This window comes from Lygodium microphyllum, chromosome 11 (genome assembly GCF_053477565.2).
Source record: "Lygodium microphyllum isolate KBCC chromosome 11, Lygodium_microphyllum_v1.1.10, whole genome shotgun sequence".
NCBI classification, from domain to species: Eukaryota; Viridiplantae; Streptophyta; class Polypodiopsida; order Schizaeales; family Lygodiaceae; genus Lygodium; species Lygodium microphyllum.
Genome location: NC_141145.1, coordinates 106,630,496 through 106,655,526, shown reverse-complemented (window position 1 = coordinate 106,655,526; position 25,031 = coordinate 106,630,496). Strand labels below are relative to the sequence as shown.

At 41.3% G+C, this 25,031-nt stretch overlaps 1 pseudogene; it reads right to left on the bottom strand.

The window, feature by feature from the left end:
• Positions 1–5,979: 5,979 nt before the first annotated feature.
• The window catches only part of LOC148029196 (uncharacterized), a 201,179-nt pseudogene continuing 182,127 nt past the window's right edge, over positions 5,980–25,031 (bottom strand).

Below are 25,031 nucleotides of genomic sequence, written 5' to 3'. Positions count from 1 at the left end.
ATAAGAGTAAGAATAATAAGAAAGATGCGAGACTACACATGAAGAGAAAAAGGCATAGGAAGTCCATAATAAGGCTGGTTACATAGTGCCATTGCTTGCCCAATCTGCGCCCAGTTTGGTTGACAGTCATCAATAAGTGTCCGTCCATCTTTCGTCCACAATCGTTCACACATCGACTATCACCTATGCACTAGACACTTCTCGAATCACATGTGAATGAAGGGACGCTATGGATGTAGATCATTAATGATATAATGATTATTATTTGAATAAGTGATTAAACACAATCATTGATGTTAGATTTTTTAAAAATAAATAATAAAACTAAAAGCATTACAAAACTTTTAAAAAACTGACTAATAAAACTAACACAAATTAGTAATGAAAAAGAAAGCAAGGGAGTTGAACCCTTTCACCATGTTGAGGCATGGCTCTACCCAACTCTTTGCGGAAATGTGGAAAGAGAGAAATTTTATTAGCACACCACCCCTCTTTTCACCTGCAATGCAAATGTTACAAAAGTCTACTCACCCTTGTCTTCGTCATTGATCTCCTCTGTAGAGTCAGAATCACCAAAGACTGTTCTCACATTTGCATTCTCCCTCTCTCGAAACATGGCTCAAGCAACATTGTCTCTTTAAGATGCTCCCCCAAGATAGCTTGCCCCCGGTGTTGGATACGTTGATTGAGCTCTTTGTATTGCTTGCATGGTACCTGTGTTTGTTAGCGGGCAACCTCTACTAATCCATTCCTCAAACTATTTTGTTGATCCATGCCTTGACGAGGTGCATTGCTTTCTCTCTTAAGTTCTGCTATTGCTTCACATATCCATACATCATCAAAACTATATCCATGCACAATGCATATATTATGTCGAACAAAGCATGCTGCCACCATCTTCGAGACATTTTGTAAAAGCATGTCACATCTCTTCAATAATATACGAAATGGCACTTTAAGGATGTCGAATGCTCTTTCAATTGGCATACGAGTACTTGATTGTGTGTAATTCTAATAATAACATTCCAGAGACAGTCCATCCTTACTACCCTTGAAAGGAGGAAGCATCCAAAAGCGTGCATGATAAGCACAATCGTCTAGTAGACAGTATTCTCCTAGAGCTTTGTTTGTGTATCGTTTTCCTAGATCTGAATATTGAAAAACATTCCAATCATGCTTAGAACGTGTCCAACCAACATCATAGTCCCAACATAATTGGCTACCACATTGATCTATAGAATACTTGAGTGGAAGCCCTTCCTATTAAAATAATCTTTGTAGTTCTCTCTTAGGGCAATGATGGGTATATGACTGCCATCTACTGCACCAACAACATACAATATACCTCGAAGGGCTTGAAATGCATCTGTATATATTTGTATTTGTTGTGATGCTGGCCACTTTATGTACATACCATGCAAGCCAGATGCGGCTAGTGCATCACAAAAGCCCAAAATAGCCAACTGTGTAAACGAAGTTGAGACTCCATACAAATCAGCTATAAGTCTCAAATTTAAGCTACTCGCCAAGCAATGCAGGGCCACACATATCCACTTCTTGACAAGTATTGCTCTTCTATAGTTCGTGTTCTTGCATCGCATTTGTGGTACTAACTTCGTGATGAGATATTCAAATGTACTCCTGCTAACTCATAACCTGCTTTTAAACATTCAATTTGAATAACTCCCCAGAAGCCCATGCTCCATAAAAGTTTGTGGTCTTGGCTAGGCCCAGCATGACTGTCGATCATGCCTTCGTTGACCTATCCTAGACATGCAACGTAACCTCAAGCTCTTCTCCTCTTGGATGCATGCAAAGTGATGCTTTTGTCACCTCCTCCACACCCAAGGAGAGCCTCCCTTTTTATAGGTTCCAAGAGCTTCTCTTCTTGGAGAGCGACTTGAGTGCCAAGATTGGAAAGGTTGATCTTCATGCAAGATGTGATTGTTCCAGGACCTACTCTGTAGAATAAAATTTGAAATATCTCTGTGTGTTGCTCGAATGGAAAAACGTCCAACACGAAAGTTGTAGATCTCACTGTTTTTGATAACCTTGAGAGCCATTTTTAGAGATCAGATTTCTATCACGAGATATTTAAAAAATGGATTCATCATGTCTATATTAAGAAAAGTAGCTTTTTAAACTCTACTCTTAACATATGGTCCATGCATCCACCTTGAGCCATAGATAAGGAGAGTTCATTAGATTGCCTCAGGCCTCAACATTAAGATTGACTTCCCACAAAAGCTTGTGTCATCTTAGACCTTAGAAAGAGAAAATCACTTCTCTCTTCACTTCTAGAGGATCACGTCTCTCGTCTTTCTTAGTGAGAGAATTACTTCTCTCATTTTTCTTAGTGAATAATTACTTCTCTTCTTAATTCATTAAGAGATAAAAGACCTTAAACCTTGACTAGTAAGGGGGAGAGGATGACCCCAAATGAATGCTATTTATACACAAGTAAACATTTCCACGCGTCCCCGGATGCACACATAAATACATATACACAATGCTAATGCACTTCCTCTTCTTAGAACTCAATCCATCTTCATTTATGTGTAACTCCTTGGCTCTTGTGTACACTCTTACACTTGGAATACACTTCCTTCCCCCTTCATAACTTGTACTACATGTACCAAATATCCTCGTCACAGTGCTCTGATCACCCCATTAAGTGATGCACTAGGAATACTGGTCTCTAAATGGTCTCATGGCCATGCTAGATCATCATCAATACTTAAAGAAAAGTGAGTCATTAGTTTATTGATTTAAATTTACTAAATAGAGAATGTGTAAAAAGCAATCAATTTAGTGACATCCCTCTGGCTTCTAAACAGTTGACCTCAACTGTAGAGGGGATACATATTCCTTAAGAAGATTTGGAAAGTCTTGTAGTTCTCACTCAGTCACATAAACTGAGTGTCCAATGGGGGATAATTCTTAAACTTAACCAAATACTTCTGTAATACCTTACTTGACCTTAGAGTATTGTCCTGATGGTGTAAAATTCTTTCAGGCATAAGAAACTCTTCTATTTATTCTATGTCAGGTAAATCTTCCTTGATTGGTTCCATTGGAGGTTCTCCAATATAGAAACGTAGCAAACTTATATGGAAAGCATTATGAATGTTCCAATGACTTGGTAGATCCAAACAAAAAGTCGCATCATTTATCTTATATGTGATCTTGAAAGGGCCATAATAGCGATTAGAAAGCTTGACCACTTTACCCTTTTGACATTTTTGCTTCTTTAAGCGAGCTTTCTCAAACTTAAGAAGAACATGCTATCCCAACTTGAGATCTAACTTACGACGATGCTTATCAGCTTCACATTTATACTTCTCTTGTGTCCTTTGGATAGCAACTTTTACTTGAGTGAAAGCTATATCAATGTCTCTAACAAACTCATCTGCTACAAAGATCTTATCCTTCGTAAGAAGAATGGGTGGTAAATGAGGCTTACCATAGATGATCTCGAAAGGGTGCCTTATGAATACTAGACTGCATTGTGTTATTGTATGCAAACTCTATTAAAGGCAAATACTTTTCCCATTCTCTTTTATTATCAGAGACATAGGATTTCAAAATGTCAAGAACAGTATAATTAGCACTTTCACTTTGCCCATCCGTTTGAGGATGATAAGAGGATGAAAACTTTAACTGAGTCCTAAGGTTCTCGAAGAGAGCTTGCCAAAAGAGGCTGGTCATGCGGGGGATCTCAATCGCTTATAATGGACTTAGGCATGCCATGATGCTTGAAAATATGAGCAATGAATAGCTTATCCATATGTTTGGCTTTGATTGTCTTTCGCACAAGTATAAAGCGAGCTTGCTTATTACTGAATCTATCAATGATAGTCCAGATTGCATCGTTGACTGCCTGTGTACGAGGAAGCTTCATGATAAAGTCCATGGCTATACTTTCCCAAGGCTCATTGGGAATCGGTAATGGCTTCAGTAGACTAGGTGGTTTATGCTTGTCATACTTTACTTTTTGGCATATCTTGCACTCGTGGACATATCTTTCAATGTCATCTCTAAGAGTGGGCCAAAAACAACATCTTTCCGATGCTTGAGTAGTGGGTAGAATACCCCTATGTCCAGCATATGGAGATGCATGTGCTTCATCCATTACCTTGTGTTGTAACGGTAATGCTACACAAATTGCTTGATGATGATACAAATAACCATCTCGAATCAATTAAGGTATAATCGACTGATTTGAGTTAAGCTGATCCCATATGGTTGAGAAGTCAAGATTAGTTGCATAAATTTTGGGTAAATCCATGAACTCGTTATGGTAAAGAGTTGCGATTGCATTCAATCGAGGTCGCCGTGATAGAGCATCTGCTATCGCATTCTTAGTTCCAGATGTGTGAAGGATTTGGAAGTGAAACATGGATAAGAAATTTGCCCAATGCATATGTTTCTCTGAGAGCTTCTTTTGAGTGAGGAAGTATCTTAAACTTTGGTGGTCTCTTTTAATAAAAAAATCTACACCAAGTAAATAGTGTTTCCATACTTGAAGAGCATGTACCATCACCATAAGCTCTTTCTCATATACCAGAGCATGTAGCTCATGATCCTTGAGGCGTCGGCTCTCAAATGCTACTACATGATGCTCTTAGTTAAGCACAGCTCCAATGCAATCCCCAAAAGCATCGCAGTGAAATTCAAAACGTTTTTGAAGATCCAGAACTATGAGAACTGATTCTTGAGTCACAAGAAACTTAAATCTTTCAAAGGCTTGTAGTTGCCTTGATCCCTATTGAAAAGGCATTCACTTCTTAGTAAGGTCATGTAGAGTTGATGCAACATACACAAAACCTTGTATGAAGCTCATATAGTATGAACATAGGCCCAAGAAACTTCTAACTTCATGTACTAATGTAGGTGTAGGCCATTCAACAATGGCTCGAATCTTCTTAGGATCTATTCTCACTAGATTGTGAGAAATAATATGGCCCAAATAATGGATTTCCTAAAGGAAAATTTCACTCTTCTTAGCATTGACATGTAGTCTATGCTTCCAAAGCTCTTGAAAAACAATAGATAGATGTTTTCTATGCTCTTCTTCAGACCATGAAAATATTAGAATGTCATCAAAGAAGACACCTGCAAACTTTGAGTGAGGTCTGAAAAGTCTCTCCATCATTCAATTGAATGTGGCGGGTGCATTAGGCAAACCAAATGGCATGACTAAGAACTCGTATAGTCCAAACGTTGTATGAAAAGCTGTCTTATGAACATCTTCAAGTTCTATCTGTATCTGGTGATAGCCTCTCTTAAGATCAATGTGACTAAAGATACTATCCCCTTGCAACTTATCCAAGATATTATCTATCCTTGGGATAGGAAAATGATTCTTGATTGTGATCTTGTTCAAAGATCTGTAGTCTATGCATATACGAAAAGAACCGTCTTTCTTTTGAACAAGTAAGACTAGAGAACAATATGAAGAAGAGCTAGGTTGAACTAACCCTTTTTCCAATAGTTCGTTAACTTGTTTCAGGATCTCCTCTTGTTGACTTGCACTTACTCCGTAAGGTGGTTGGTTAGGTGGTGAACTGCCTAGGATAAGACCAATTGTGTGATCTTTTGAGCGCTTAGGAGAGGTAACTCTCCTAGGAGTGAATCACCAAAACAATCTTCATATTGTTTAAAAAATCATGTCTGGCTTGATCAATTAAACAGAGGGGTTCTTTTAAAGTTTGAGACTTAGAAGCATTAGTTGGTATTGTGTGTTCTTTTGAGGCATCAAGTGTCCTTGAATCATTAGCTTCTTTTGACTCTCTCACAAAAATCATGTACACAGAAAAAGCTTTCTTCATTTCTTAGAAATGCTAACATGACTAACCATTGACACATGCCAATCTCCAGCATCAGCAATGCATACTATGTTTCGACCCTTGAATTGAAATGCAAGGGTCTTCATAACAAAATCGGGAAGAGGTCTAATCTTATAATGCCAAGGCATACCTAAGATACCTTCACAATTACCAATGGGTGCAAGTAGAAAAGATTCTTGGTCACGGTAATCCCCAATTCTAAGATTCAACTTCCCCTGGATAGGAGTAGAATTGGTTGTAAGTCCTTCAAATGCCGAACCTAATCCAATTGGTGTTCCCAATCGATCCGATGGAATTTCTAGCCTTTCAACAGTATCTATTGACACAAAATTATCTGTGGACCCTGGATCAAAGAGTATCAAAACTCGTTGATTGTTGAGTGTCCCCCAACCCTTTAAGAGTTGTCTCTTCTTCTCATTTGAATGAGTGTTAGCTTGCACATTCGGAATAGAATTTGAGGATGGCGAAGGAGGATCTTTAATCAAATTTTCTTCCTTCCTTTTGTGAGGACAATCATGCTTCATATGTGCTAACTCACCACAAAGAAAGCACCTTCCTTCCTCTTTGTACTTTTGTACCTCAAAGGGTGAGAGATACTTATGCTTCTTCTTGTTACCCTCTGCCTTTGAATATTGGTCATGGGTAGAGGTAGGTCTTCTTCAATTAGTCCTATCTCTTGGTTGATCATAGAGTTGCTCTTGTCTAGCTCTATAAGAACTCATCTCCCAAATTTCAAGATGTACCAGGTGTATGCAAACTTTTAGTTATGATGGTGTGGCAGACTCCATCATGCAAGATAAGGTTTCATGTGGATACACCTTCATGGTTTTGTGTAAATGAGAGAGTAGACCAAATTCAAACTTCATTTTCTTCTCTTCATCATTGATCTCCATGAAAGGAGTGACCTTGAGAAGATTAGACCAAAACTTATCCACATAACTAGTGACCTTCTCATGCTCTTTCTGGCCTAGTCAATCCCACTCCTTGACATCATTCGCAAAATCAGGAGGCAAGAACTGAGTATAAAACTTCTTTTTGAACTTTTCCCAAGTCGTAGGTTTCCTTCCCTCCAAAATGAGAGTCAACCACCAATTGCTAGCGGTGTCTTTCAAGTGCATGCCTACATGCCTGAGCTTGGACTTTTCCGAGAAATTACTATCAGTAAAAACAACTTCAAATTGCCTAACAAAGGCTAAAGCCTTAGCAAGATCTCTCTTACCAGAGTAAGAGTTGAATTTTATGTCCTTATCCCCAGATTGAAAGTCTTAGTCTTCTTAAGCTTACTCCTCTTATGGTCCCTCTTTGTCACTTTGTGGATTGCACGAGACTTAGAACCAAGAGAGTAGGAACTAGAAGATGAGGAGGAGGAGGAGGAGGAGGAGGAACTTGAGTAATCAAGGGAGTAGCTAGTTGCTGAGGGAGATGACTTCCTCCTTATCCACCTCACTCAATGTGAGGTCTTTTTACTCTTCATGACCCAAAAGTCCTTCTTTCTTCCAGGAAGCTTCTCAATAATTGGATGCTTTGCACCTTCACCATCAATTGATGCAATGGTGTTTCCTTCAGTATCACCATCTTTTGGAGGATTCGGTCCTTTATAAGTAGCTTCTTCCCTTTCCCTTAAGCTATCAATCAATTGACATACTTTGGGAACCTCCAGCAAGCTACGATACTCTATCAATTGAGCCTATAATTGCTCACTTGTAGGCACTTCATCAATTGCCATCTTTACCTTCTTCTTACAAGGATTGTCTTTACTTTGAGAACAACAAAGAGACTTGCTCTGATACCACTGTTATAAGATCCTAGATACATGCTCGACCTTCTTATATACTTAAAAGATATATGGTGAATATTATGCTAGCACAGAGAGAGAAAGGAAAGATGTAGAGAGAGAGAGAGAGAGAGAGAGAGAGAGATTGACAACACACTAGGGAGGACTGGAAGATGGGCCAATGCCCCTCCCTTTGTGGAGTTATATTTTTGACAAGGAGCAAGCTCCTCGTTATACATAAACCAGTTCTTAACTTGTAGATCTTGTCAAGATTGTGGGAGAGAAGGAAGGAGTCTCACTTGTAGCTTTCTTGCTTGCACAATGGGGGAATACACACAAGGGTGGAGGCTAAAAACAGTTTTCCTCTTCTTAGTTGTGTAAGCCAAAAAGAACTCTCATACAAAGAAATAGAAGAACCCTATATATGGGCCTCAAACCAAACTCAACTAACTAAGGTGGTATACTAACTGAGCTACGAACTAGGGTAGATAAGGATAGCTGTCATGTAGCTATTATTCATGGGCGGTGTACCAACCGCATCTGCAACTGACAAGTCGGTGACATAAATGCACAACGGTCACCCTGGCATATCACAAGTGGAGCTCGATATCTCAACACTCCCCCTCGAGCTCAATCCCAATTCCTGCACACCAAGCAGGTCTCTAAACTTGCGCAGCTTCTTTGCGCCCAATGCCTTCGTGAATATGTCAACTACCTGATCCTCTGTGCTGACATAAACTAGACCAATAAGACCTAGTAAAACCCTCTCTCGCACATAGTGATAATGCACCTCAATGTGCTTTGTTCTAGCATGATAGACTGGGTTATTTTCCAAGTGTATACTACTCATGTTGTCACAATAAATGACAACTGGCCCATCTGTAGGCTGATGCATATCATAAAGTAGCTTATGCAACCAAGCTACCTCACATGCAGCCATTGCTGTGCCCCTGTACTCAGCCTTTGTGCTGGATAAGGCAACTGTAGGCTGTTTCTTGCTGCTCCAAGTGACTGCAGCACTCCCAAAAGAGAACACATATCCACTGGTAGATCGTCTATCAGAAATACTACTAGCCCAATCAGCATCAGTGTATCTATGCAACTGTATCTGAACCCCAGTCTCATAAAATAGTCCATACTGCAATGTGGACTTCACATACCTGAGTATGCATCTAGCCGCATCCAAATGCGGTTTCCTTGGAGCCTGCATAAACTGACTTACCAGTCCAACAACATAGCTCAAATCTGGCCTGGTAATAGTCATATAAATCAAGCTTCCTACTATGCGTCTATACATAGTAGGGTCTTCTAGAAGCTCACCTGCATCTGCGCGCTCAACTTCACATTCTGCTCCAAAGGAACTGAAATAGGCTTATAGCTTGTCATCCCATATTTGGACAGCATGTCCAATCCATACTGCCTCTGTAAGATCTATATCCCACTTGGTGATCTAATCACCTCAATGCCTAAGAAATAACGCAGCTCTCCCAAATCCTTCATCTCAAACTTTTGCTTCAATAGCATTTTCACATGAAGGATATCTTCATCACTGTCACCTATCATAATCAAATCATCAATATAAATGACAAGTAGCATAATACCTTTCTCTATTTTTCTCACATAAAGTGAGAAATCTGCCTTGGAAATCTGAAAGCCAATAGTAACAAGATACTGTCCTATCTTGTCAGACCATGCTCTAGGTGCTTGCTTCGAGCCATACAAGGCTTTCTTCAACCTGCAAACAAACTCAGGATGAACAGCATGTACATAACCTGGTGGCTGCTCCATATAGACCTCTTCTTGCAAATCACCATGCAAGAAGGCATTCTTTACATCCATCTGATGTAAAGACCATCCCTTTGATGCAGCCATAGCAGTGACTGCTCTTACGGTTGCCATCCTTGCAACCGGACTGAATGTTTCTTCATAGTCAATGCCATATGTTTGTGCATACCCCTTGACTACTAATCTTGCCTTGTATTTGTTCACAGAACCATCTGCATTGTGCTTCACCTTATAAACCCACTTACAGCCAATTGCATTCTTACCTTTAGACAAAGGTACTAACTCCCATGCAGCATTTTCTTCCAAGGCATCCATTTCTTCATCCATGGCTTTCTCCCATTTTTCTTTTCCCATGGCTTGCTCAAAAGAAGTGGGTTCTGGTTCCTGTATCACTTTGACCATATATGCATAGTGAATGGTTGTAAATCCATCATATTTCAGCCTATCCACAGGATATCTAGCTCTGGTAGACCTGCGCAAAGTAGGTTCACTCCCAGGTGCTCTCAAAACATCCCTGGTCTTCCTTACTCCAGGTGTAACAATAGAAGGAATACCCAACTCATCATCAATGCTCTGTTCTGAGCCACTGGATTCACCATCCACATAAGAGTGACCTGCATTTACATCAAACATGGGCTGATCTACCTTCTCTTTTCCTTTTCGTGAAACCTACATACCACTATCTGCATTGTTTTGAGGAGATTCTCCTGATCTCAATTTGCCTGTCCATGGCGAAGAATATGAACCACTGCTAGAGGATACTCCATGTCCACTAACATTTTGTGACTGCTGCTGTGAATTCTGTGTAGCATTACCATTTTGTGCATCTACATCATCAATCACATTTACTGGTTTATGCAATCTACTCATCTCATCAAAAACAACATCTTTGCTCACTGTAAACTTACGAGTAGAAGGGTTATAGCATCTATATCCTTTCTGCTGTAGAGAGTAACCAATAAAGATACACTTCTCAGCTTTTGGATCCAACTTGGATCTCAACTCATCTGGCACATGAACATAGGCAATGCAACCAAAAATTTTCAAATGAGAAATATCTGGTTTCCTACCAGTATACCTCTCCTCTGGAGTCATCCCATGTATTGCTGTAGTGGGAGTCCTGTTCATTATGTAGACTGCTGTAGCAACTGTCTCAGCCCAATAAAAATCTGGCAAGTCTTTTTCCTTGAGCATGGCACGAGATACCTCTCCAATATGCCTGTTTTTCCTTTCTACAATTCCATTTTGTTGTGGGGTATGACTGCATGAATATTGTTGCTTTATGCCATGCTCCTGCAGGAACCTTACAAACTCATTTGAGAGGTACTCTCCCCCTCCATCTGACCTTAGGCATTTTATTTGCAGGCCTGTTTCTTTTTCAACCATAGCTTTAAGAGTTTTGAAATGCCCAAAAACTTCACTTTTCTTTTTTATAAAATACACCCAAACTTTTTTGCTATAGTCATCAATAAAAGTGAGAAAATAATGACAGCCTCCAAGAGATGCAGCTTTAGTAGTCCACACATCAAAGTGGATTAATTCCAATGGCCTCTTACTCTCTTGAACATGTCTAGGAAATGGTTTCCTTGCCTGTTTTCCAAATTGGCAGGCTTCACATACCTTATGCATTTCTGCAACCTTGAATTTAGGCAATCCTGCAACAATATTTTGGGCCTGCATTGATTTAAGTCGCTGTATATTAATATGACCAATGTGTTTATGCCAGATATCAATATCTGCAACTACACCGGTCCCATGTGCAAACATTGCTGCACTCAATTCAGACATGTTTGCATCCAATGTAAACATTCTGTCCTTCTTCTTTCCTTTTGCTATCAAGCAACCTTTATTTTTCATATCCTCAACAAAGCATCCATGAGGATTAAATCTGACCTGCAAGCCCTGTTCAACCATTTGACCAATAGAAACTAGATTCTTGGTGATATTCGGGACATGAAATACATCGGACATGTATTTCTTTTTCCCATCCTGCATAGACAAAGGAATTTTTTCAATCTGCACAATAGGATGTGCAGTATCATCACCAGTCTCCACAAATCTTGGTTTTTCCATTTTCCTTGTATCCTCCATCCATTCTGCATGACCTGTCATGTGGTTTGATGCACCTGAGTCAACATACCATACATCATTGTTTTCTTCTGCACTTGTCACAGAATTGTTCATGTGCTGCACCATAAACAAATGCTCATTTCTGTCATCATCTTGTCTACTAGAAGATGCATAATTCCCTTGTTGCAATTTACCATTCATGATGTCATTCTGCTTTTTATAGCAGTCTTTAGCCATATGACCCATTTTACCACAGTAGTAGCATTCAACATTACTGTTTGCATTTTGGCCTCTTTGCCATCCATCATGACCTCTTTGGCTTCCCCTGCCTCTAGAGTTACCACGTCCTCCTCCACAGGACTGGTTTTCTTGAGTTTGTTGCATATTCTGATTTCTACCACGGCCTCCAGATCGGCCTCCTTTACCTTTGCCTCTACCTCTTCCAGCATTTGAGTAGAAGACAGCTTCCTTTGAAGTTCCTCCTGAAGAAGATGCACCACCATTTCTCTGCTCCTCAGAAATTAGAAAAGCAATCAACTCCTCAAAGTTAGGAAATCTTTCACGAACTGAAATGGATGTCCAAAACTGTGCATAATCCTTTCCTAGACCATTCAAGGTCACAAAAACTAAATCATCATCTTCCACTGGCGACCCAATGGAAGCAAGTGCATCTGCAACCTTCTTCACCTTCATGTGGTAATCATTGATGCTCATATTTTCTCTTTGCACATTATGCAACTCTTGCTTGAGCTGCATTTTCCTGGCTTGCGTATTTGTGCTATATATTTTTGACAAAGTATCCCATGCCTCCTTTGGCGTACTTGCATCCTGAATATGCACAATCATAGAGTCTGAAATGCTGATAGACAGCCAATACATAACTTTCATGGCTCTCTCATGCCATGCTTTAAATGCCTGCATTTGCTGTTGATTGGGAACATCAGGAAGAACTGGTTCTTCTTCATTTCTTACAACAAATTTCCAATATCCTTTTCCCATAAGGAAATTCATCATTCTAAACTTCGATGCTTGGAAGTTGTTCTTGTCAAGCTTTTCAGTTACAATCTGTGAAAGAGAATTAGACGCCATTACAGGACACTGCAAAAAATTCTGTCACTGCAAAAAACACAGCTTCACCCTCACAAGGGCAAATATGCAAAACTGGCGAAAGTGGTATTTGACCACACAGTCACTTCCTAGTGACGATTTTGCATATACAGGAACCAAGGATGATTCTGTAACTCCCAATGTTTCTGCACACAAGTATACGATGCAGTTTCTGTGGTAACTTTTCACCGACCTGTAGAACAGTGGTCACATAGCATAAAACAAGGCTTTTTCCTGAGTGCGTGCAGAAAACTTCCGCCTCCAAAACAGGCCTCGAAATGGCCTCAAATAAAAAAAACAGGGTCACCAAGGGCTAAAGCCTTCTCCCCCAACATATACTGCCCTCTTGCTCCACCGCGAAGGGCGTCTCAACCTGAGACAATGCACTCTTGCAATTTTCGGCTGTGCTACCTGCAGAGATCTGCTCCTAAAACAAAAAATGAAAGCAACATTGCTCCTCTTACCAGAACACCGCGAGCTTGGCTTGCTTTCTTGAGCTCCTTACCACGAACAAGGCTCTAATACCATGTCAAGATTGTGGGAGAAAAGGAAGGAGTCTCATTTGTAGCTTTCTTGCTTGCACAATGGGGGAATACACACAAGGGTGGAGGTTGAAAACAGTTTTCCTCTTCTTAGTTGTGTAAGCCAAAAAGAACTCTCATACAAAGAAATAGAAGAACCCTATATATGGGTCTCAAACCAAACTCAACTAACTAAGGTGGCATACTAACTGAGCCACAAACTAGAGTAGATAGAGATAGCTGTCATGTAGCTATTATTCATGGGCGGTGTACCAACCGCATCTGCAACTGACAAGTCGGTGACATAAATGCACAACGGTCACCCTGGCATATCACGAGTGGAGCTTGATATCTCAACAGATCTTGGGAACAAGATCATGGTTCCTTCCACGGTATACAATCGGCTAACACTTGCACAACTTGGAAGTTGGCACCTTTTGTTCCTGCTTGAGTCTCTCCTTCTCCCCTACACAATATGTGTAGGGCTCTCCTCTTGGAGCTTGATTTCAGCAGATCTTCCACAATGCTTGCACCTTCTCTCCTACACAATATGTGTAGGGATCTCCTCTTGGAGCTTGATTTCAGCAGAGCTTCCGTAGTACTTGTACCTTTTCTTCTCCTCTTGGAACTTGATTTTAGCAGATCTTTCGCAGCACTTGCACCTTCTCTTCCTCTCTTGGGACTTTATTTCAGTAGAGCTTCTATAGCACTTGCTCCTTCTCTTATCCTCTTGGATGCATGCAAAGTGATGCTTTCTTCATCTCCTCCACACCCAAGGAGAGCCTCCCTTTTTATAGGCTCCAAGAGCTTCTCTTCTTGGAGAGGGACTTGAGTGCCAAGATTGGAAAGGTTGATCTTCGTGCAAGATGTGGCTATTCCAAGACCTACTCTGCAACATAAATTTTGAAATATCTCTTTGTGCGTTACTCGGATCCAACACGAAAGTTGTAGATCTCGCCATTTCTGATAACCCATGTGAGTCGTTTTTAGAGATCGACTTTCTATCATGAGAACATAGCCATTACCCTAGTCCTCTATCACTTTGGCATTCCTCATCCAAGGTCTGCCTAACAGGATATCATAAACCACTCCCTTCATGACTATAAAGTTCATGGAGAATTGGATTCTTGCTAACTTTAGAGGCCAAAATCCTTGAGGACTCCAAAAGTTCTAACCTTCACTCCATTTTCTAGAGTAACATTGAAACATGCGATTTCCACTTGTGGGTTTCCCCAAGCTTGCAGGATTGCATGGCTAAGTACACTAACCCTTGCTCTTGTGTCTAATATCCCCTTCCGTGTAGTATCTCCTAAGGCAAGGGCATGTAAGACTATGTGCATTTGAGTGCCTTCCCAAAAGGCATTTACATGTGGAGACTTCCGGAGGGGTCCACTAGGGTTTACCATATGGTACTACGTGAGTGTAAGGGAGGGGGGTTATTTAAGGGAAGGAAGGTACATTTTATAAGGTAAGGTCCCATAAATAGGGGGTAGATAAGGGGTATTTTCATATATTTCTTGCATGCAGGTGGCGTCGCCTTATTACTACTAGTGAATCCCCTATGGGAGACTTAGACATTGGATTAAGCATTAGGCTTAGTATATGTGTCATGGTGTCATGGTTAGGCAAGCCTCGTAGTTCATGTTTATCAATTTGCTCTATCCATAGCTTCAATCCTTGCCATAGTGCAGAGTTTTTCCTAAGCAATTCTCCCAGTGACAATGTCATAGGAGTTTATATTAGTGTGGCTAGAAAATTGCTTGCTATCTTTCCCTCGGCTACATGGGATTCCTACCAATGCTCTTGGGTAGCCTACCTATTCATTGCATCCATGCTCTACCCATGCAACTATTCATGTGGTGGTGTTGCCTCTTTTGCTCTCAAGTATGTTGGAGAGACTAGTGGGCTCATGGTTGAGAGTTCATGGATCACATTCTCAACAATATATTCAACATCTTGTAAGTGAGCTTGTGCTTCTTTTATCCATTGCTTGACCTTATCCACAACATGTAGTTGCTAGTTGGGGTTAGGGTACTCTCCAACCTTAGCGCTTCCCTTTTCTCTCATCTTAGGAGAATATATTTTTGCTTCTGTATCAATGACTTATTTTCCCTTTGTTAATGTGGTCTTACTCTCTGTCTTGAGCATTATTTTTATCTCAATCCTCTTTTCCCTCCTTTGTTGGCCCTTCTTCACTATAGAGAATGTATCCAAGTTTCTAGGGTCCAAGTAATGAGATACTGACTTAAATTGTTTGAGCTTGTGTCATGACATTTATGGGGATAGATGTGGTATCGTTGTCAGGTGACTCAACACAAAAGAATTTGAGTAGCACAAATGACATGATTATCAAACTAGTGGAGGGTTTCCATCTAGGGAAATCAACAAATAGGTGTGTGAATCCACATTCAAGACACCTCAAGTCGGCATTCTCTCTATTTGCTTGCTCCTTTTCAAGGCAACAAGATGAGATATACCTTGGATGACCACACATCCAACATGCTATGGGCTCATGGTTTTGAGCTCCTACTAGGCCTCTACCTCTCTCTTTACCTAAGGCCATGACTGGCACATGCCTCTAGTCCATCAATATGGGTTTACCCTATTCATCATAAGAGATGTAAGGGTTTAGTATGAGTCTTTCTCCAGTGGTTCCTCCACAAAGTGCACTAGAGCATTGCTTTTAGTGGATGGGTCATGATAGATCCTGGTGGTCTAGGGATTCCCATTTGGGTTGATGTGATCCTTGGAGCAACTGGCTTTGAATTATTAGGTGCGAGTAGAGCCAAAGGGGCCCCCCTTCCAAAGTAAGTTTGCATATGACATTCGGTGACATATCCCCTGAAGAGTTAAAGGTGTTTATTGATGACTTAGGGGCAGCCACCGTGAGAGAAAGGTAGTTGATCATTTTAAGAAAATTCTTTGAGCGCTGCAGGCAATTTTGCATCGCTCTAAACCCATGGAAGTGTGTTTTTGGTGTACCTTCTGGGCTCTTGCTGGGCCATGTGGTCAGTTCGGTAGAAATTGCGACAGATCCCGAGAAGGTCAAAGTCATAGTTGCCATGGGTCCACCACGCACTCCGAAAGAAGTTCATAGCTTTCTATCTTCGGTTGGTTATTACCGTAGATTCATAAATGCCTTGGCAGAAAGAAGTTGCCGCTTACAAATCTATTGTCCTTTAGTTGTTTGTTTGTATGGAGCGACCCTTGTAAGGTAGCTTTCAAGGATGTGAAACAGGAGCTAGTAAAAGCACCCGTTTTAAAAGCACCTAAAAGAGGCAAGGTGTTCTATATATTTTCAGCAGCCACCATGCATAGTATAAGCTATTGTTTAGCTCAAATCTGGAAGGAAAAGTGGTATCATCCGATAGCTTTTGCTAGCCGTAAGCTGGGGGTATCCGAGATCAATTATAGCTACATGGAGAAGTTGTGTCTTGCGATGGTCTTTGGGACCAATAAATTCAGGCATTATATTCTCTATGAGAAAGTTGTGCTTTATACGAAGGTGGAGGGGCTTCGATTATTGATGAATAAGCTGCAGCCGCCTGAGCGTCTAGCGAAGTGGTTAATCACTTTGCAAGAGTTTGATTATGAGATCAGGAGTAAGCCACTAAGGTTACAGGGTATTGTGGAATGTCTTGTGGACTTTGGGGAGCCGAAAGAATCTGTGGGCTGAAGGTAGTGACATGGAGTCGTTATTTAAGATAGATACGGTGTCTATTCCCTCCTGGTATGCTGCAATTACACATTATTTATTGACAGGAGAGGCTGGATCCGAACTATTTAGAGCTGAGAGAAGGAAAATTAAGCAGCAGGCATTAAAGTTTGCCTTGATCGCAGGTACATTATATCGGCAAGGGGTTGATGACATCTATCGCCGATGTGTGATGCCTGATGAGATGCCATTCATTTTGGAAGAGTGCCATGATTCCGCTTGTGGTGGTCATTTTGCTGGACGGCTTACAGCACAAAAGGCTTTAAGAGCAGGTTACTGGTGGCCTGCCATCTTCCAGGATGCGTTCGCGTATGTTAAGAGATGCGATATTTGTCAATGACATGATAGTCGAGAGAATAGGAAAAGACCACTCACCCCTATTATGGCAATACTTCCATTTGAGAAGTGGGGAATAGACTTTGTGGGTCCTATTACTCCATCGTCGACTGTGCAAAGGAGGTATATTATTGTAGTAACTGACTACTTCACAAAGTGGTCAGAAGCATGTACAATAAGGAAAGATGATGCTAAAGAAACTGCTAGTTTCCTTTTAGAATAGATAATATGCCGTTTTGGTCCACCGAAAGAATTAGTGTCGGACCGTGGAACCCATTTCCTGAACAAGGTTATCAAAAGCTTGACTGAGGCTTGGCAAATCAAGCACAATAAAATGACTCCTTATAATCCACAGGCAAATGAGCAGGTTGAAAGTACCAACAAGCAGCTTGTGGGTATCCTATCAAAAGTCATATCTGAGAAGAAACGCCACTGGGACAAGAAGCTGTATGTGGCAGTATGGGCATATAATACCACATTCAAGTGAGCCACTGGCCACACGCCATTCAAACTAGTTTATGGTGAGGAGTGCGTTTTACCCTTAGAAATTGAGTTACCAACCATTAGATTCGCAATAAACCATTCTTTGGGTAATGAGGACGCCCTATTAGAACGTTTCACGACTTTAGCGCACCTAGATGAAATTAAGTTGCAAAGCCTATTACACCAAGAGGTGGCTAAACGTCGCATGAAATAGTTGCATGACCTGAAGGCGAAGAAGTATACCTTTAAGAAAGGACAACTGGTTTTAGTGTAGGGAGCTGTTTCCAGGGAAGCTGGAACCTAAATGGGATGGCCCCTACAAGATTGTTAGGTTAGGGAAAAATAGGTCTACATCCCTATTAGTTGATCTACAGGGAGTAGAGTTTAAAAATAAGGTTAATCTTAATAAGATTAAACCTTATTATTTCTAAGTCTACTAATACAAAGAAAATGCATTGCAAGTCCATGCTAGGGACGACTTGAGACCTGCGGGAAAGAGTTTAAAAGATGGTTGATGGGTCGGTTAATCCCTTATTTGGAGCACCCATATCTGGAGCAAAGATACCATTAGGGGAAACTCATCTGGTGGAGCAAAGGATATAAAGTGATTGAGTAAGAAGACGGAAACTTTGTGTGGGAGATTAAAGTCTTCTACCATCACTGCTTACGATTGTTGATGAGTATCCCTGTTGAGTTCAATGAAGAAGGTGGGATGGAGCCGTCCGTTCATCCTCTTAATATGCTAAACTTTGATTACCATAATTACGAATAGAGGAGTTCATGATGGCCGGCTGTGTAAACCCATTATGGACGTATACATTATATTTTGACAGAGCGTCCAGGGGCCCTAATAAAAAAGGGAGTGTTGGAGTAGTAATCTGAGACCCCCAACTAAGAGTGACGATGAAGTTAGCTGCTTATCTCGGGGCAGGATTCACTAACAATATGGCAGAGTATAAAGCCTTGATTATGGGACTGTATATTGCCAAACAAGGTGGTCTTCGTCGATTGTTAGTAAAAGGGGATTCCCAGTTGATCCTGAATCAGCTAGATGGGACATACACAGTGCGGAATCCCATTCTTTGTATCTATCATCGGACTGCTACGACCCTACTTGAGGAGTTTGAGAGAGTGTCTATTCAGCTGATTCCACGTTACTAGAATCAGTTTGCGGATTCATTAGGGAATATTGCTTATGAGGAAGACCTTTTCTTTAATTGTGGTCCTAGTCTGGATATTGTTATCAATGATAAAACAGGACCCGGTCGCTTGTGGGGAATGTTATCAGAGCATGCAATATATGGCAGACGATGGTTGATATGGGTGATGCAAGGAGTAGCCGAGATCAATGTACCATTATTATCTAGGACCCATAGGTTGATTAGACAACATATTATGCGTACGCCTCTTGCTATTTATGCAGGAGGGATGGGTCATAACCTTATGCATTTAGTTTAGGGCTACGAGCTTGTTTTTCCTTCTTAGGAGGGAGCCTATTAGTGTATATCTGTGCTATTCCAGGGATTGATGTGTAGGTGCTATTTTGTTTGATCTCGTTAGGCCAAGAGGGCCAGTTTGCGAGGTTTTAGTGTTCTATTCCGTTAGGCCAAGAGGGCCGATTCTTTTTTGTGGTAAAGTGCTTTATTTCATTAGGCCAAGAGGGCCAGCTGTTTGTTTAGTGCAGGTGCGGTTAATGGTTTCTTGTTTGAGTCCTGTGCTTGACAGATTCCGTGGAGCTAGAGGGAGCCTTTGTCGTGGCATGGACGCTTCTTGTGGCCCTATCCAGGTGATATCTTTCCTTTATGAGTACTGTGGTTTTTATGATATATGTGTTTGTGTATTTATTAAGGGGGGTTTTTTTCGTTTCTTATTGGGGACCGACGTCCAAGGCATGAAGTCCCGAGGTTTAGGTTTAGTATGTTTGAGGGAGGTCTGAGTAGTCATTGCCTCCTGTAAAGACATTGCCAGGCATTGAAAGACCTATTTTAGAAGGGAGTTCTAGTGATCGTGTTCTGCTAACCTGCTAGGCAGCCGTTCTAGGAGTTCTTGTTAGTTGTGAGGCAGTTAGAGAAGCCTGCTAGAAGGAAAAGAATGCTGATAATAAGAAACCCTGAACATTTGAAAAGAAAATAAAAATATGCAAAGGTGTGTAAAAAGGGTTCTAACCCCTATAAAAATCAAAAAGGAAAGAAATGAAAATTTATAAGCAGTTGATCATCGCCTTGCGAAGGCCTGGTAGGTTCCTGGGGATGAGTCAGACCCGGGGCCGATGCCTTGTCTTCCTAGGGGTGGCATCTTGCTAGAAAAAAAAAGACATTAAGGAAGGTTGGAGCGAAAGTAAAAGTGAGCGTTAGAAAAGGATTAAGTGTCGCCTTGCAAGGGCTTGGTAGGTTCTTGGGTACCGAGACAGGACCTGAGGCCGATGCCCTATTCTCCTTGGGTCACTACGCTCAGCTCCCTCCTTTTTACATGCCCGAGTATATGAATAAAATAACAACCCTAATAGAAGAAATGTGCTGAAAGAAAATGCTTCTTGATCAGGCTATAGGAGTCCTCGCCTAGTAGGAGCTCCTAGTTGTGTTGTTCTTAGTTAGGTAGGCAGTTATGACCACCACTTAGGGCAACCTCTTTGACAGTTCTTTTTAGTTTGGCCGTGTTGGAGTAGTTGGTTAGTGACTAGCTTCGGACCTTTTATCAGATTATGCTAGGCCTACTCCTTGTGGATGTCATGCCTTGGTTCTGTCAGGGGGTAGGGTGAGCATTGTGCTATGTTTAGTATGTATCTATTCTGTATCAGCTTGATACTTCCTTTGGTTGTTTTGTGCAGATCTATTGTGAGATTCGATAGACTGAGTCGCCCTATCCCGTGGTCACCAATGAGAGCGTAATTTTGGTGCCGAGAAGTGCTTAAACATAGCTAAAAATTACGAATATTAAGGGAAAAATATTCAATGTCGAAGGCGGCGGCTTGATCTAGGATGATTTTAAGCGCCAAAGTGCTTTAAAGATGCCCGAGTGACACTTGTTGATTTTCCATAATTTTTCAGACTGTCGTGCGGGTTGACAAGAGTTACTGGCCAATGCAGGATGCTGAGCCGGGACGCCCAGGATTTTTCAGAGCTCAATTCGGAGTCCGGACGGGGACATGGCCAAGAAACCGGTCAAGATTTGAAGAGGTAGACCAAACTTTGGCCAAATTGAGTGATGACCTTTGGGGCCCCAAATTTTATGCCACGACATTTTGAAGATGAAAAAAATGTGAAAAAATGTGGAGGAGGTGTGGAGGAAGATGGCGCCCGAAATTTGCGCTTCTTGGATGGAGAGGCATTATGCAGCCTGTAAACAACCATGGCAATTGATCATGGGGCTTCAATCCCCTCTAGATGCTGACTCTATCGCCGGTCTTCGCTCCTCCAATGGCGGTCTCTATGAAGAATTCTGATTTCAATCTTTCTCTCTCCTCCCTCTCTCTCCCCTAAAGGCAGATTCATGTGGTGAAGAAGAAGAAGAAGAATGGATGACGGATGCTTGTCCAATGAAGACCGGATTACTCCGTGGTTCAAGAGGAATGAAGATTGCTAATTGTGGACTGTCATGAGTATTAATGGTGGCTGGAAATCAGTCCCGAGATATGGCAAATAAAAACCCGCAACCCGCAAAGAATGGTAATCTCATTTTTACAAAGGAAATTGATGGTTTATGCAATTTGCTTCATGAATATTTGTTCCCATGGGATGATTATGCATTATAATGTTGTTTGCAATGTCTTCCAATTGTTTATGCTCAGAAAATCAGAAAATCATAAGTGCTATGGATGAAATTAATAGTGTAAAACCCGTGAAACACGTGAAATATGGGAAATTTTGGTGTTTTTGAGATATAAATGGAAAATATAATAAGACACACCAACTAAATTTGTGATTTTGCTGCAAATGAACCTAAGGGCCATAGCCCACAACTCATTTTGTATTTTTAGTTATTTAATATTGCAAAAAATACAAGAAAAAAGAGAAAATGTGGAAAAATAGGGGAAAATGGATTTTGAGTGCCGAAAATTAAGGAAAAATAGAAACCATGTTTGTGGATGTATGGGGGGTCTGAAGTATGAGGTTTAGCCTCAGTTCAGCCCTACCTTTATGTTCTAGTGAGTTTTTATGGCTTTTTATACAATAAAAATGTGAAAAATGAACCCTAAACCTATGCACCATGCACAATCTAAGCGGGTGAGGGGGTAGAGTGTATGAGAAGTGTTTAAATGCTGAATGAAATGATGAAAAGCTTGCTGGTTTTTATGCATACCATTTAGGTTGGTTGATAATTAAAAATTAAGAATCTAGTAGCACGAGGTCTTCTCGGTGCTAGATTCATGCAATGCCGCATACAAGTGTTAGTCAAATTCATTGAAAGAATGCTTTTGCACTAAACACAAATGCTGATTTTCTTAATTGTTTGAGCACGTGGACATTCACAATTTGCATGAAGCATAAAATGATAAAAGGTATTAGACAATATCTCTTGGATGCATGGCAATTGCTTTCTAGAGGAATATGACCAACGTTGAGCGACTAAGGTTGTTCAAGCTGTAGGCTAGGCATTGGGTGTAGGGGAAAGAAAGTGAGGAAGCATGATACATTCCTGGATACGAAATAATTGGTACCTTGAGTGGAAATATGTGCGATGAAGTGTTATATATGTTTAGCGACGCATCGAGGGGCCAATCCCCAAGGTGTAGGAGAGTCGCAATGAGGTAGCGGCAGTCAGCCGTGGGAGGACCTCCTATGTTTGTACTTCGTGCTATTTGACAATGTGATGGGACTCCCTTTGAGGAGTGTTAATTGGGTTAGAGTTGGACTACGATATGTGATACAAATGCAAGATGTTTAGGAAGATGATGTATGTGTCATCCATGCTCCTGGCTGCGAGGCCGTGGGGTTGTTGAGTGTATGATAGAGGTCCGGCTAGTGCATGAGACAATGCTGGCCCGCTTCAGGTCCCATCAAAGGCCCAAGGTTTGAGTTTGAGTTGTCAGACTCTTGTCCAAGTGGACTTAAGTGGCTTACAGATTTGAGCCTATGACCGTCCAAGGCTTGTGGTCACCATCCGAGCGGCATGTGGATGTTGAGATATCGAGCTCCACTCGTGATACGCCAGGGTGACCGTTGTGTATTTATGTCACCGACTTGTTAGTTGCAGACGCGGTTGGTACACCGCCCATGAATAATAGCTACATGATAGCTATCCTTATCTACTCTAGTTCGTGGCTCAGTTAGTATGCCACCTTAGTTAGTTGAGTTTGGTTTGAGACCCATATAGAGGGATCTTCTATTTCTTTGTACTTGAGTTCTTTTGGCTTACACAACTAAGAAGAGGAAAACTGTTTTCAGCCTCCACCCTTGTGTGTCTTCCCCCATTGTGCAAGCAAGAAAGCTTCAAGCGAGACTCCTTCCTTCTCTCCCACAATCTTGACATGGTATCAGAGCCTTGTTCGTGGTAAGGAGCTCAAGAAAGCAAGCCAAGCTCGCGGTGGTCTGGTAAGAGGAGCAGTGTTGCTTTCATTTTCTGTTTTGGGAGCAGATCTCTGCAGGTAGCACAGCCGGAAATTGCAGGAGTGCATTGTCTCAGGTTGAGACGCCCTTCGCGGTGAAGCAAGAGGGCAGTATATGCTGCGGGAAAGGGCTTTAGCCCTTGGCGACCTTGTTTTTTTGATTTGAGGCCATTTCGGGGCCTGTTTTGCAGACGGAAGTTTTCTGCACGCACTCAGGAAAAGGCTCAGTTTTATGCTGTGCAGCCACTGTTCTACAGGTCGGTGAAAAGTTACTGTAGAAATTGCATCGTATGCTTGTGCGCAGAGACATTGGGAGTTTCAGATTCATCCTTGGTTCCTGTTTATGCAAAATCGTCACTAGGAAGTGACTGTGTGGTCAAATACCACTTTCGCCAGTTTTGCAGATTTTCCCTTGTGAGGGTGAAGCTGTGTTTTTTGCAGTAACAGAATTTCTTGCAGTATTCTGTAATGGCGTCCGATTCTCTTTCACAGATTGTCACTGAAAAGCTTGACAAGAACAACTTCCAGGCATGGAAGTTTAGAATGACGAATTTCCTTATGGGAAAAGGATATTGGGAATTTGTTGCAGGAAATGAAGAAGAACCAGTTCTTCCTGATGTTCCCAATCAACAGCAAATGCAGGCATTCAAAGCATGGCATGAGAGAGCCAGGAAAGTTATGTACTGGCTGTCTATCAGCATTTCAGACTCTATGATTGTGCATATTCAGGATGCAAGTACGCCAAAGGAGGCATGGGATACTCTGTCAAAAATGTATAGCACAAATACACAAGCCAGGAAAATGCAGCTCAAGCAAGAGTTGCATAATGTGCAAAGAGAAAATATGAGCATCAATGACTACCACATGAAGGTGAAGAAGATTGCAGATGCACTTGCTTCCATTGGGTCGCCAGTGGAAGATGATGATTTAGTTTCCGTGACCTTGAATGGTCTAGGAAAGGACTATGCACAGTTTCGAACATCCATTTCCGTTCGTGAAAGATTTCCTGACTTTGAGGAGTTGATTGCTCTTCTAATTTCTGAGGAGCAGAGAAATGGTGGTGCATCTTCTTCAGGAGGAACTTCAAAAGAAGCTGTCTTCTACTCAAATGCTGGAAGAGGTAGAGGCAGAGGTAGAGGAGGCCGATTTGGAGGCCGTGGTAGAAATCAGAATATGCAGCAAACTCAAGAAAATCAGTCCTATGGAGGAGGACGTGGTAACTCTAGAGGCAGGGGGAGCCAAAGAGGTCGTGGTGGATGGCAAAGAGGCCAAAATGCAAACAGTAATGTTGAATGCTACTATTGTGGTAAAATGGGTCATATGGCTAAAGACTGCTACAAAAAGCAGAATGACATCATGAATGGAAAACTGCAACAAGGAAATTATGCATCTTCTAGTAGACAGGGTGATGACAGAAATGAGCATCTGTTTATGGTGCAGCACATGAACAATTCTGTGACAAGTGCAGAAGAAAGCAACGATGTATGGTATGTTGACTCAGGTGCGTCAAACCACATGACAGGTCATGCAGAATGGATGGAGGATGCAAGGAAAATGGAAAAACCAGGATTTGTGGAGACTGGTGATGATACTGCACATCCTATTGTGCAGATTGGAAAAATACCTTTGTCTATGCAGGATGGGAAAAAGAAATACCTCTCCGATGTATTTCATGTTCCGAATATCACCAAGAATCTGGTTTCTGTTGGTCAAATGGTTGAGCAGGGCTTGCAGGTCAGATTTAATCCTCATGGATGCTTTGTTGAGGATATGAAAAATAAAGGTCGCTTGATAGCAAAAGGAAAGAAGAAGGGCAGAATGTTTACATTGGATGCAGACATGTCTG